This window comes from Wasmannia auropunctata, unplaced genomic scaffold, assembly GCF_000956235.1.
Source record: "Wasmannia auropunctata unplaced genomic scaffold, wasmannia.A_1.0 LD336024.1, whole genome shotgun sequence".
NCBI classification, from domain to species: Eukaryota; Metazoa; Arthropoda; class Insecta; order Hymenoptera; family Formicidae; genus Wasmannia; species Wasmannia auropunctata.
This window is the reverse complement of record NW_012026866.1, coordinates 315,933-330,315: the sequence shown is the minus strand read 5'-3', so window position 1 is coordinate 330,315 and position 14,383 is coordinate 315,933.

Below are 14,383 nucleotides of genomic sequence, written 5' to 3'. Positions count from 1 at the left end.
TTTTCTTTTTCAAGTTACAATTTATATATTGTAAGCAAAAAAAATTCATTAATATTTAAATTATAAATAAATATGTATTTTATTCCTTATTTAATTTCAGGTGCACTTAAAATTTTGATAAAATTTTAATTTAAAAGCACGTTACAAAAGTGCATTTGACTTTAAGTTAAATAACGTTAAAAAATAAAATTTTTGATAAGGAAATATTAAGTCTAGATTAATCAAAGATTTCGCATGATAAAACTAACTAAATAACTAATAAATAAAACAGGATGATCACAGAGACTCAAAATATGCATATATATACGCGATATTTAATTTTATCCTTTATTTACGTAATAAAATAATAAAGCGTAAAATTACGAAGCTGTATGCATTTTGCACTTCTTTTTTCTTTCTGGCTACGCCCATATTTCAAACGGTAATAAATTCTGTAATATTCATTAGCTCTCGGACAATATGAGTGTTGTAAGTCGTGAAAGAGAGCTCTTAAAGTTTTTCACTGTTTAGGGAGCGACTTTCATTTTCTTTTTCATGCACACACAAAATGAGACACCCTTCTCGTATATATAGAATCACCAACACCCAGGCCTTTGCTTAGCGTTAAATTTCGTCCCGGGATTTTCAAGCTCCGTTCCAAGTACGAATCTAATACGGCTTGAATGAGAGAGGAGGTCCAGCTGGATCGCACATCTCGAATCTCCAGATTGCGAATCCGCCGCTAACTCTTTGACGACCGACGGGAGCAACCTTTCTTGTGTTCTTTTTTATTTCTCTTTCTCATTCTCTTAAACTCAGACGCCGGTGTTTCTGCACCGGGCGCGGGCTAATGACCGCGTGACTTCTTACACCGGAGGTTCTGGTGAAGGAGATGAATAGTCAATTCGGCAATAAATCAGCCCACCGTCGCTCGTAAGTTCCCATTTACACTCTCCTTTGTTGTAGCGTCCGCGCGCCACAAAACAGGCGTGGCGTGAGATGCATATTCGCGTACGTACCGCGGCGAGATCCGTGGATGTATTGCGGGCGCTATTTTGCATGCCGGGTCAACGCTTAATTAGCGACTAACGAAGCAGAATAAAAAAATGATAATAGCACGCTAAAATTGTAATTACCCACCGAGATTTCGTCGAGAAATATCGGGGCGAACGATCTCTTCAGTAAATTTTCTCAGGAAAAATTCGTTTCATCTGATAAAATCTCTATCGCACTAACGCACATATGTACGCACGTGTACACAAATACGCACAGTATATACACAAAAAATTTTCACCCCTTGTAATCCCTAAAATATTTTTACATTACTTTTGTGACGCTTGTACCGCTATATTTTGTAATTAATATATTTTGATATATTAACCATTTTGTTGATAAAATGTGTACAATTTGTGACAATAATTTATATCTTTTTACAGAGTTTTATAATTTATTTTTGAAAAATAAGAAGTAGAACAATAATTGCATAAATTTGAATATTAATATTATTAACTTATATTAATTTATCGTTTCCTACATATTTATATCTATAACAACGAAAAGAGAAATGTAACATAGACTATTCTCCATAACACCATTCTCAAATTACTCCAGTTAAAAAAATTACCGATAATGTCCGCGTTAACCGTCGATCGTCAAAGAGTTAATTTGTTAATTATACAGCCATACGCAGCTGTGCCAAATTGTAAACGTTTAATAATGGACGAAAATTCATTATTAACCATAAAGTCATTATTAATAACAATCAAGGTAAACATCTTCATTATATTTATTCGGATATCTTTCGAAAATGTGACGCGCAATGCAGGTCTTCATAATTTGCATTTTATATATAAAGGACCATTATTAGCAACGTTACTTAACGTAATCACAAGAAGAGATACCAAATTATGATGAATAATTTGCTGTACAATTTCATAATTCTTCCTTATATAAATTTTATTATTTTATACTTTTCCAGAAATAAATTCCAAAGCTATACGGCTTGTGCGGCCGTATCTTGCTCGTAATATTTTCAACGCGCGGGTTGACATTCAATGTGTATTGAAAAAACAACTTGAAGATTAACATCGAGCAAAAACAGAACACGCTTAGCTTGAGAGTCCAGATTTCGAGAGTCATGCAACAAATCATTCATCATAATCGTTCTCCTATTGCCACGCCTCTCTAACCCCGTAACTCTCTAACGATTTCTCGAATAAACATCTTTTTACGTTCGAAAACGAGCGCACGAGTCAACCGCGCGTTACACATTTTCAAAAGATTCCCATTGTTGTTAATACTTAGAATTCGCTAATTCGTAATAACTAATCTATCAAAAGTGTACTCATCTGCTCTGCATTCTGCGGCGGTGTGCCTTACACTCCTGCACGACGTTTCCGAAATTTTCTGCCGTGGAAGGCCTCCCGAAGGCACGTGGAAATAATTCATGAACATATCGATCAAAAGCACTTTTGTCCCGTTTGCAACATTCATGGCGTCATCGATCGCTCCTTTCGTTATGCATGTTTTATGAGAACAGTCTATGACAGTCTTTCGAAACTTGTTCATCCTTCTCGCGATTCGATCGCTATAATTTGCATAACAAATCGATTGTGGTCAACAAAGGGAAACTTTGGTGGATTAGACACCGAGGATCAGCAGCTTTACGTATTAAAATTTATATTTTATTACTGACAACCATGATTAGCGCGCGCGCGCGCGCGGATTTTCCAAAGTATCTTCGTTCTCCCCGCACTGTATTAGCGGCATTGTATTTATCACGGACACGTGTTTGAATATTTATAACGCGTTAGCATATTTATGGCACGTTAATACGTCGAGTGGATTCCAGTTCGCCATACTTCGCGAGCTCCCGTTACGGGATAGAAAAATTCGCGCCGGCACTGCTTGGGCGAATTTATTCTTTTCTCCACTATCTCTCACGTCTCCACGCGCACGTGATATCTCTGGGGAGGCCGCGTCGACTCTCGGGGAAAAAAAATACGTACGCAAAAGTCTGCCAGCAAATCTTTCCGTAGAAAGGTAAAATGGATGTTTCCTCGCAAACATTGACACTTAATATTTCACCCTGTTTCTCAAGTTTTTCCATTTTCCGTCGGAAAGTATCAATGATTCGTCAAAAAAAGTCAAAGATTTATGTCAAAGATTCATAAGATTTTACACGTAGCTCAGGTATCAGGAAGATAATCTTTTGCGAAAGAAACTTTTAAATAATATATGTGATTCTCATAAAAATTTGGACGCAACAATTTGGAAAAACGCGCACCATTTCTCTTCTTTCAGCTTACATTACATATTAAAAAATAAAATAAGAGAGAGTACGTTAACGAAAACATAAAACAGTACTTCACTTGCAGTATAAATCTGTGCTCGATATTTCTTTTTTTTTTTTTAGAATGAAAGGAGCACAGCTCATTTTGTCCGCGAAAGCAGTGCTCTAGGTCCGACTTTCAAGTAGCGCGCTCAATGAGATGCAAATGAATATTGACGTCGAGTTTAACAGTATTTTCGAAATTGCATTCTCGCGCACCCACTCACCGAGCAAGGCGGATGCGCGAGTAATTTTTAACGCGGGCGCGCGTCGCTCGTGACGGGCGAACGCGCCCCGTCGTAAATTCGACAACGCAAGACAAACGGCGAGCGCAGGAAACCGGGTGGCCGGGTATTCGACTATAAACTCGGGCGAACGCGGCGGCGGCGGGCTAACGCGGACTGGGCGCGCGGGCGCCCGTTTGCACGGACGCGCGAAATGCAACTGCGAGCGGAATTCGCGCGGAGTAGCGCGGTAGCGGCATGCACATGCTTCAGGAGCCGAGCACGTGCCATCGGTGAACAACGTAGGTATGTGTACGCGCGCGCGCAATTGCGCCCGGACAGTATAGAGATGGGCTCAAGCCCTTCGCGAGCAGTTCCCCGACGGGACACGCGCCGCGTCTTCGAAGGGAAGTCGCAATTGCAAAATCGTCCATCGTCGAATTGGAAGGCAAGACGAAGATACGGTACAATTATAAGCGGTACGAGAACTGGTCTGGAAAAAATTAATCTCGATTGGACGCGACAAAATTGGAAAACAGCATCATTTCCTCGGAGAGCTAGACGTTCAAAAAAAGTTAGAGTGCGATAAGGATTCTGGTCGAGAAATGACAACGTTCAGGCAATGAGGCTCGCGGCCGCGTAAGTAATGCATTTTAATTGACTCGATCCCATTCCTAGAGCGGTTCTCTATGTGTAGAGCAGCTCAGTGTGCGCGCGTGGAGAACACTACGTATGTAACACGATCTTGCGTTTAACGAAATCGGAGCGGAAGAGAAAGAGAGTTTGCGGCTACGCCGGAACGAGTGATCGGTATCGCCGGGCGAGAACGAGGGTAACGTTTTACAACTTTACATATGCGGCTCACCCGGTGGATTATCACGTCGCGGCGTAAACACCCCGAAATGTGTAATAGCGATCGCAACGGATTAATCTAAAGCATTGTGTACCATTGGATTGAAAGTAGTATTTTATTGCGCTACAGAAACAGAACGGGCAAATACCGTGCGTACCATACACAAATTTTCACGTTCCCGTGGCGGTATCACGTAGGATAAACGTGGCAATCAGTTAAACAAATATTCGTTTAAAAGGTTGTAAACATGAGCTAATTATCGCGTAATGTAATTAATCTTCAATCTTAATTGCAAAGACAGATTTTTTTATTAGAATCCACGTTCCCCCCTCTCTCCGCCCCAAATTAATTTTTCCGAATTAAAATATGTCCAAAGGTTGTTTTTGCCTTACAAAGAGAGAATAACGATTTATCTCTTGAACGAAATTTTAAGAATATAATTAAATAATAAAATTTTTCTCTCGCGTTGTCCATATCGCTAAAATTTTACTTTCAAGTAAAATTTGACAACAAGGACGATGAGAAGTATATCCGTCGTTAAACTTATTCTCTTTTATTCCGAGCTCTATTTTGTACCTCGTTATTCGCGCATCAAAGTCATTTATATTCTTGAGAATTAAACAAGCCTGATGGAAATACACCCTGATTCCTTCATTACGCAACCTCGACGTTTCCTCGGTAAAAGCTTTCAGGATCTGGTAATTAATCTCTGTTGTACCACGAGTGCGCGGTCGGTCCATTTTTATCTTTATCGTCTAGAAACAGTATTTTATTCACCTCCACTCTCTTTTTTTCCCACGTCGCCGCGCGCAATCATTGTTGTTGCTCGCCCATTTTCCTTCCGTGAATATCGTAAAAAGCGAGCCGCTCCGTAAGTACGGGGGGAGGGGGGAACGATTAATTTTGCGTGGCGGGAGAGCGACGCGGAACAGAGGAGCGAGTGCATAAAGTACGATTCAATTGCGCGTCGCCGAGGAATCGCGGGACCCCGGGCGTGGGCGCGGGATGTATGAGATCTTTTACTTCCGTAACATCCGGTATACGAAGCGGCACGGGAGCGCGCTATACGAAATGCTGTTATGTGCATCCACTCGCGTACACTCGACGCGACGAATAAGATATATGGCGTTCTTTCGACAAATAGAAATCTGACAAATAAATCTGGAATAAGATTTCCGTTACTTCTGGTAATAACCGATTTTCACGAGGTAATAACCGATTTTCATCGTAATATCCGATATCCGACATCACTCTTAAATGATAATCCGACGATAAAACATCAGTTGAAAAGTGGCGCGTGTCGAATTGTACGAACTGTATATACATCTCGAAGTCACGGATAAAATACATGTACGTCTAAATTGTTCCAAGCCGAAGAACTCGTTCGTCCGACTCGTGAAAAGCTGCTGTTCCGTTATAAAAGTATCCTTCCGAGCGTAATAGTTTACGGCTGATAAAGTCAATCAACCGAATGTACCAGAACGGAACGGTTCGCGATGCGACGAGACAAGAACTTTAGCGTTTTTATACCGGCGTGACGATACGCGGCGCGGAGTTTTCGCGTTTTCGGAACGTGGCAGAACACGCGTTTGCACGGCAAAAGGCAGCAATACGCCGGACGCGCGCGTAGTGTGTGCGCGCACGGTCGAGCGAGATATTATTGACGAATTAATTATGGATATACGTGTATACGACATGGTGCCGGCCGGCACGGTATATTCCCCCCTCCGATCCGTGTGTACCGCACGAATATTAAAAACAATGATTCGTCGAGCGAGCCATGCGAGCGTTATAATTCATAATTAGGACCGTGCGCGTGCGCACACGCGGTTTTTCGTCGGAAATTCAATTCCCGGATTTACGAGTGAAAATTGGATGTTTTCAAAGAGAAAAAGGGCGAAGCGATGGAAGCGACATCAAATGCTGCACGTGCGATACCCGCATTTTCTCTCTCTCTCTCTCTTTCTCTCCCTCTCCCCCCCCCCTTTTTCGAGGGATTGCATTCGCCTCGGGCATTCGCGCTTTTGAAGGATTCATCTCGTTAGCGCAAGAGCATAAAACCGCACTCGGATAAGACAGTCGGCAGTGCGCGGCCCAGAAAAGCTTGAACGTTGGGAATTACCGTCTCGCCCAGAAATAGGTTAAATGCGTCAGTGAAACGTTCCTTTGTCGGTCGGAAATTCGAATCTGTAAAGCTTGTAAAAGCGGCCTGGTGGGGTGATTCCGCGGAAGCGACGTCGGGAAGAGAACAAAGGACCGTGTACTTTCTTGCGGCGGCATAAATGGCTATTACGGTTATCTCTCCCGGCTTGTTCAATGCGTGCAATTCCCTTATGCGTGTAAGATCAGGAATGCGTAACGGTCGTTTTCGACTTCGTGACTACAAGATCGAAAGGTTTTACAATTTATACATTTCTTGAAACAAATATGATAAAAAATTTGAAATATGTGATTATTTTTTCTTTTTTATTAGAATTGTTTTAATTGAGGTACTTGAAATATAAATTAAAACAGAGAAATTTTCAAAAGAAAAGAGAATTATATTTCTTTCGTTTTTTTTTTATTAAGAGAATTATTTTTCTTTCGTTTTTTTTTATTAATGATTTTATTTCGTTTCAAACACAAAATAAGAAGAAAAATTCCTCTAATCAACAAATTCTTTTTTCAATATTAAACGCTAAACGTTCCTTATGTAGTTATTATTAACAGTTAATGAAGCTAATTACGTAACGTCTATCCAGACGCTTTACATAAACGGAAATGTAGTGGAACTCGTATCTGGCAAACTCGGCAGGATCATGAAGATCATAGGAAGAAGTGCAGGAAAGGAAAGATTTTTCCTCGTCATGCGTTATCAAGAGAGCTAACAAGAGATATGCAGATGAAGCATTTTTCGCGGCAACTCGGACTCGCGGAGGTTCGGGGAGGCGTACGGCGGGGATCCCGACATTGAATAATTTCGCGCACTTTTATATGCAGAATATAACGCACTCCTTTACAAATCTCACGCTTGCACTCGGGGAACACAATGAATCACGCGTGCGAAGCGAACGAGGTGGCCCACGATGATGTATATACGCGTGCAGGTACGCACCCCGCGATTGCTATGAGAAGCACGTACCGCGGGGCCAAAACTTGAAAATTCTTACGGATAAGAAAACGAGAGCGCGCGCAGCAGGATTGCACATTTCTCTGACGAACTGAAGAAATATCCGCCCGGCGAAATGAATCGCGGACGCTCGAACGCGCGTACGTGACGCCATGGCGAATGCATCGCGCACCGGGACATTGCGGACTATTTGCGTCATCGAGGGTAACGCCGCGAGTAAAGAACGCCGAGGCGCGCCAACCCTTAACCCGTTTGCCTTGACGAAATAGTCGAGACAGCGAGAAATTTAAGCAATGGTGAATTTTAATGAGACTTTCCCGAAGTACGGAGAAGGACGGGGGAAACGGCGCGGGCACATAAGCCACCGGTTTTACGCTCCGCGACTCAGCTTCTCGCCTCGGAATACTCAAGATTTTACGCCGTCAGTTACGGAGAATAATAACCATTCGGAGCTACTTTTCTCCCCGCGCGCTTTTTCGCATTTCCCGCGAAAAAAAATCTCTCAAACTCAATTAGCGAACCTTATAATATCGCGGTGCGACGACGAATTAATCAATTCGCTTTACGTACTTTATCACAATATACTAAAAAAATTTCCATTAATATCACATCAGGTATATCAAATATCTTGAATTTTTGGCATTTTCCTAGCGATACACGAATATTGAAGTGCAATCGATATAGCGAGGGACACGAGGTTATAGCGTCTGGCAGCAAGTTCATACATAACAGAAATTTACTTTCAATATCAAGGATACCAGCCTTTCTTCTAAATATTAATGTCGATATTGAATCGCGCAGTCAATCCCGTAGGTACGATTTGTATGCTTCTGCTCCGAGCGATACTTTTGATGCTCCGATAATATCGCGGAGCGGTCGTTAACAATACCGAATATCGATATTCCGATGGTACGCGGCTGTACCAAGTATATCCCCAGGGCGCGAAAGCATCATCTTCATAACAAATCTATACTTGCTTAACAGACGCAAATATACCGAATGATAGAACACAGTGTCGAGGTATATAAATTCTAAATCTCCAAACGTTTTTCATCCATGCGATATCGTCCATTTTAGGCGCGAAATCGCGTCGCTATGTGTCACTTTCTCGTCGGTTGGAAAGTATCGATGTTCCTCGTAGCGCCGATACTATCGCGGATATTCATCTCTAGGCGTGAAACCGCGCGCTAATTACTGGGACCGTCTGCTTTCTCGCGCGCACGGTGAACGATGAGCGGTGAACGGCAGCGGCCCCGACGTGTCTGCCAATGCGGCCGCGCACACGATGGATTCCGGGGCGAGTTTTCCGCTGCCATGTGTGCCGCAGCTCAAAAGAGAAAGAGAGAGAGAGAGAGAGAGAGAGAGAGAGAGAGAGAGAGAGAGAGAGAGAGAGAGAGAGAGAGAGAGTGACAGACAGAGGAGCACGGGCGGTCGCGATTAAGCGAGCTAATTGAAGAGCGCACGGGCGCGCTCGCGTTTGCATTACGTCGGTAGGTCGGTGGCTACCAATCCGCGATTAAATTCACCCCGGCAATTCGTGATCCGACGTTTTAACTCGCAATATCGACGGTGCCTCTGTGGCCACGGCCACTTGCTCCATAGAACACGCGAAAGTCGCCCCCGTCTTTCCCCCCTCTCTCACCCTCTTTCTCTCTGTCTGTCTCCATATAAGTCTCCCTCCGTCTGTCGTTCTCTCCTCGACTATCCCGAAGGACGTCTCGCCACCAACGGGTATCTTGTCGGGACTCTCTCGAAGGAACAAAGCGAGGACGCACGTGACCGTCATAAGAAAGCATCTCGACGAGAAGCTGAACGGAGCAGCATCGACTGCATGCGATCGACACCGTCTCGAGCCGTCGTTCCTTCCCGTGTTTATTTACGAAGACGCCTCAGTGCGCGGAAATTCCGCGGAAATACGCGTGCGAAGTCGAATTGGTATTCCGCTCCCTCGCCTCTCACCTCGTGCAACGCGATCGTCTGGTTAATCTGAAATATTCCTTGGGATTATTAAACATTTAATCCCCACTCGCGGCGTATCCAAATACCAATTGAATTTGATTAAGGATTGAGGTGGACTGTTTTCGATTTGTTTTCGAGATCGAGATGAGAAAATAAGAATCATTTTTTCCCCGTTAATTTCCCCCCTCCCCCTCCCCAGCGGAGTTCCTCTGTAAGTCTCAAAGTTTAATAACTAAGTGCAACTCCGGATCTTTCTCTCGGGAATGAAACGATGCAATCTGCATCCGCGCACGAAGTTCCGAGTGTTAACAAACGTTGGGACTGATTTCGGTGCAACGCGGAGCTTTCCCGTGCGCGCCGCGCCGCGGAAATCCGAGGTCAGAAGGGCAAAAGGTTGCGGCTTGCACGCTTGATACACGGAAAGTTCTTCTCCCGCGCTGAGCGACATTACGAAACTCCGTAAAGCAGATTTAGACCCGAGGTTCTCGACAAAGAAGTAAAAAAAAAGGGCTTTCGAATCGACGGAGGGGGAATATCAAGCCGGCGAGAGCCAGCGCGCGCCAGGGGCTTCTGATTCTTTGAGGATTAAGAATTAGTTTAATACAAGATTCACGAAACGCGCGCGCGTTCGCCGATCCCCGTGTTCCGCCCGTACTACTGTCTCTATATGTCTCTTCCGCTTCCTTTTCAGGGCAGGGAAATCTTCGTGAAATAATTGTGAATATCTCCGGGGGACTCCGGCCGGGACTGCGGTGCGCTGCAAAAAAGTTCTTAATGGACGCGGTGAGATAGCATCTATACGCCCCGATCGGATTAAATTAAATTGTCGAGGTCATCGCTTCGATAGCGCTCTGTATTTTTTACACATTACACGGCGCTGCCAAACCGATAATCATTATATTTTTACATTATAATACAAAATTGCTATACCGCACGCCGAACCCGTGTTTTCAGTAATTTGACTTAATTTGATCGCACAGCCGCCACCCCATTATCCCTCCTCCGTAAACGTCATTTAAAAGTAAAAGTATTATTAGATGTAATTTTCCTTTGTCGAGGACCATTAAAACGTAATCTTCAGAATTTTGCTACAAGCATAATTTCGAAGTACGCAATTGCATAATTTACGACCGTGTAAAAAAAATGTTACAAAAATAGTTCTTTAAATTAAGTTTTTTTTTGTTCCCATTCAACGCCAGACACGTGAAACATATAATCGAACAGAAAGCGTATGTTATTATATTTAATGTACACTAAACATGTGTTGTTCGTGAAGTCATTTGTGTTTATTTATTAAGGCTGAATTAGAAGATAATAATACATCAATTTGATTCGACCAGTATTTTAAATAAAATTTATGTAGTCTTAACTACCAATAAATTTAGAAGATATATGAAAGCGTGTCTCTCTCTCTCTCTCTATCTATCCTCTCTGCTACAACATGAACGTTTGTTCCGAGGAGTAAACCGCCTAGGGAATTGTAGTATACAAGATCGAGGAATTAGTAGGAATTAACTTGGCATTAAGTATTGTTGGAATATAATATTTCGTGTTTAAATGTACTAATCTTTACTCAAGTCATATTCGCTAATTTTCGGCTAACAGTTCACATTTTGTAAAGTGATTCTTGATTTTGCAAAAAAAAGCTTTGCTTTTTGTGAGAAAAAGACAATCTGCACGGAATCATATTATAAAAATCGTGCATGTAATATTATAAAAAATATTATAAAAGCATCCTAATTATTATTATCTAATTTATTCTATTACATTATACATTACGTTGTTATAAGTTAAAAAAATAAAGTACTACATATATCTATTTGTTAAATATTAAATACTAACAGCGTAATAAATGCACCTTGAAGAAGACTTATTATGCCTCAAGTAAAACTTTAATAGTTCGAGTTCGCGCGCGTTATCGTTTTTGTTAATACGAGAAGGGGGACGGAGGACATAGGAGATTCCCACGTTCGCGAAGTTAGGTAATCCAAATCTCATCGCGACTTCATCTGCTGCGCGTCAGGAACGGTAGTTGAATTATTATCGTTATCTCGAAAGCAGAATGTCTATGTAAAACCGAAAATCAACGCCCGAATTCCTGCCGTCCCGGAAGAGACGCGATAACAATAACATCGCGTCGTTATATCAAACGGTAGGTACGTGTGAAATTTGTCCAATTTACTCGAATCTAATCATATTGTGTAATCAGGAAATTATTATTAAATTATGTTACCTGGGATTAATTATGACACGCGCGATAGTATCAGAGCCCGAATTATATATATACAGAGAAAGTAGAATTAAATTCTCCTTGCAATAACGTGACGCAAATCTTTATCGCGAAATCGATATAATTTTTTAACGAGTTGCTTAATAATTTTCCAAAAACAAGTAGATCCCACATGCATATGCCGTTTGCACACGATGACGAAATAATAATTCGTTGTTTTTAAATTCGTCTCGCATAATTAACAAACGCGAGCATTTTGCGCTTCTGTATTTATTTGTTAATGCTAAACATGGTTGTCAAGCTCGGAGAATTTTAGGATTTTAAGGTAAAACGTCGTAAATATTTTACACACGGATAAAGAAGAGCTGCAGATTACTGAATTTCGCGCTCGACACGGCTGCTTAATTTCATGTCGGCGTGTTGTGTACGTGTCTAACAAAAATCAAATTTTCATACAATCACATTTCGAGCTGAATATCTAATTGTACGTTTCAGTGGGGCAACATTTTAAATGTATCGTATATGATCAAAAGATGATCCACATGTAAGTCGAGAGATATTCTATGCAATTCGGAATCACGGATAGACTTTCATCAATAAATAGTATCTTGGAACGAAAACAAATGACATCCTTTAGTTATAGCTTGTTCGAACGATATCTATATCTGCGCGCACAACATTTGCTTCCATGTACTCGCAGGCTCTGCAGTATTGGTTTTGGTCGTTCCAAGTTATTGATATACCAGGTGTTCCACAACACGGATAAAATTGTAATAAGATTACATCCTTCGACGAGTTCAGAATCGGCTGTTTCGGAACAAAAATTTCTACCGAGATCCAAAAAAATGTATACCAGCAGCGCGAAGAGATACATATATCATAGAGGGATATATCATGTTCTTAAATCAAATTTAAAAGAAATTATGTAAACAGAAATTAAATGGACGAACTAAAATATTGTCCTTGGAGTGATAAACTAATCAAACCAATATTTAGCAACAAGGATCAAAGATCGCAAAATAAATTTCTTTCGTCTCTCGAAAAACCTTTCTCTCTCTGGGGAAAAATTAATTATCCGGATGAAGGAGCGACAGTTAATATAAAAATGTCACCTTGTCACTTTTAGCACACTTTTTTACCGAACACCCTGTACATTCCGCATAGACAAATCTCGGGATCGCGTTTAGTGCCTAAATATAGAGTTCGACCACGGACACCCACGTACGGAAAAATCCGCGCGTCAGCCGGGTCCCGTCTTCGCGTGCGCTTCCGCGAACGTTCGCAATGCAACTGCGGCAGCGGAATACGCGGCGCTGCAATGTGCACCGCGCCAACGTGAACGCGTATGTATGTATGAGTGTGCGTCTGTATCCGTGCCGTGTACACCGTTGATGTGTGCGTGTGTTTGTGTGCGCGTTTTTTTGCGTGTGTTTTCGCACGTGAGAATCGGTGTCGGTGTGTGTGTGTATGCGCGCGCGCGCGCGAGTCAATTCTGCTTTCCAAGATTGATATCTTTGCGGCTAGACATTTTCGCATTTTTCCTTATAGTTTTCGCTTTTCAATACCTCGAACGAGATAGTTGCTCGACGTGTGTTCCGCGCGCGTTCTATATATATTCCGTTCGGAACGTCGGGAAATCATCTTTGAATCCGAAGCTACAATTCGAAGTCGTCGAGCCGGGGTCGAGGGTCGAGGCGATTTCTGATGCCCCGCATTCGCCCTGAGTGTGACGTAGTTCTCGCATAATCAATTCAAACGTCCTAAGATCCTGCGTTTTATCAAAACGGCACGGCGCGTCCCGGCAAATCGTTCCCCGTCGCGATCGGCGCCGTAATAAATGGCGATGTTCGATTTCGGGGGCCGGAAACGGGAGTGCCGTACCAGAATCGACTGGTCGTCCACGAATTCCCCGTTGGTCGCTCGTCGAAGGTAAACGTCACAATAGTTCAATCAGCTCGGAAGACGGTAGCCGCCCGCGTAGACGTCGCGTCGCGTTCGCGCGACTATTTCGGTATTCGACGCGCGGCATCAGGGTCTTAAGTTAACGTGATTTCGGTTTCGAAACGGCGCCCATTCAACGGGCGCTTCCGGTTCTCTCTCCGGAGGCGCCCCGGGAAGAAGATTTCAAACCGGCGGCGCTCTCTTCACCCATCACCGGGTCGCGGCGCGCGAAAAGCGTCATTGGCTCGGAATGCAAAGCGGAACAGTAAAAGGGATACAATCGCCGTGCTGAACTGTACTTTGGATTCGCCTCAGAACGGATAATGCGCTCTCCGTGATCGCGAATGTTGATATTCGCCATTTCGCGCTATCCGACGCCCGTTTACGGGATCCGATGAGACTCGTAAATTGTCAAATTACGCGTACAGCTCGCTCCGGAAGAGAGATAATAGAGAAGAACAGACATTCGCAAAAATTATCGGATTAATCGCCGCGCGGTGCATCACATTTCGATTAAATAAAGCATTTACAAAAACATTAACGCGATTTTTCCGCGTCTGCTTTTACACCCCGCGTGGATATCTCTCGCGTGCACGCCGGGCGAGGGCGATTTAAAATTTATAGTCGTTCACGTTCATTCCCGAACGAGTGACAAGTGGGACAATAATTCGCGGGACTCTCGAACAAAATCGTACACATCAATCTTTCGCGACGACAAAGAAATTTAATTATGTGCGACGGAAAACGTATGTTTTAT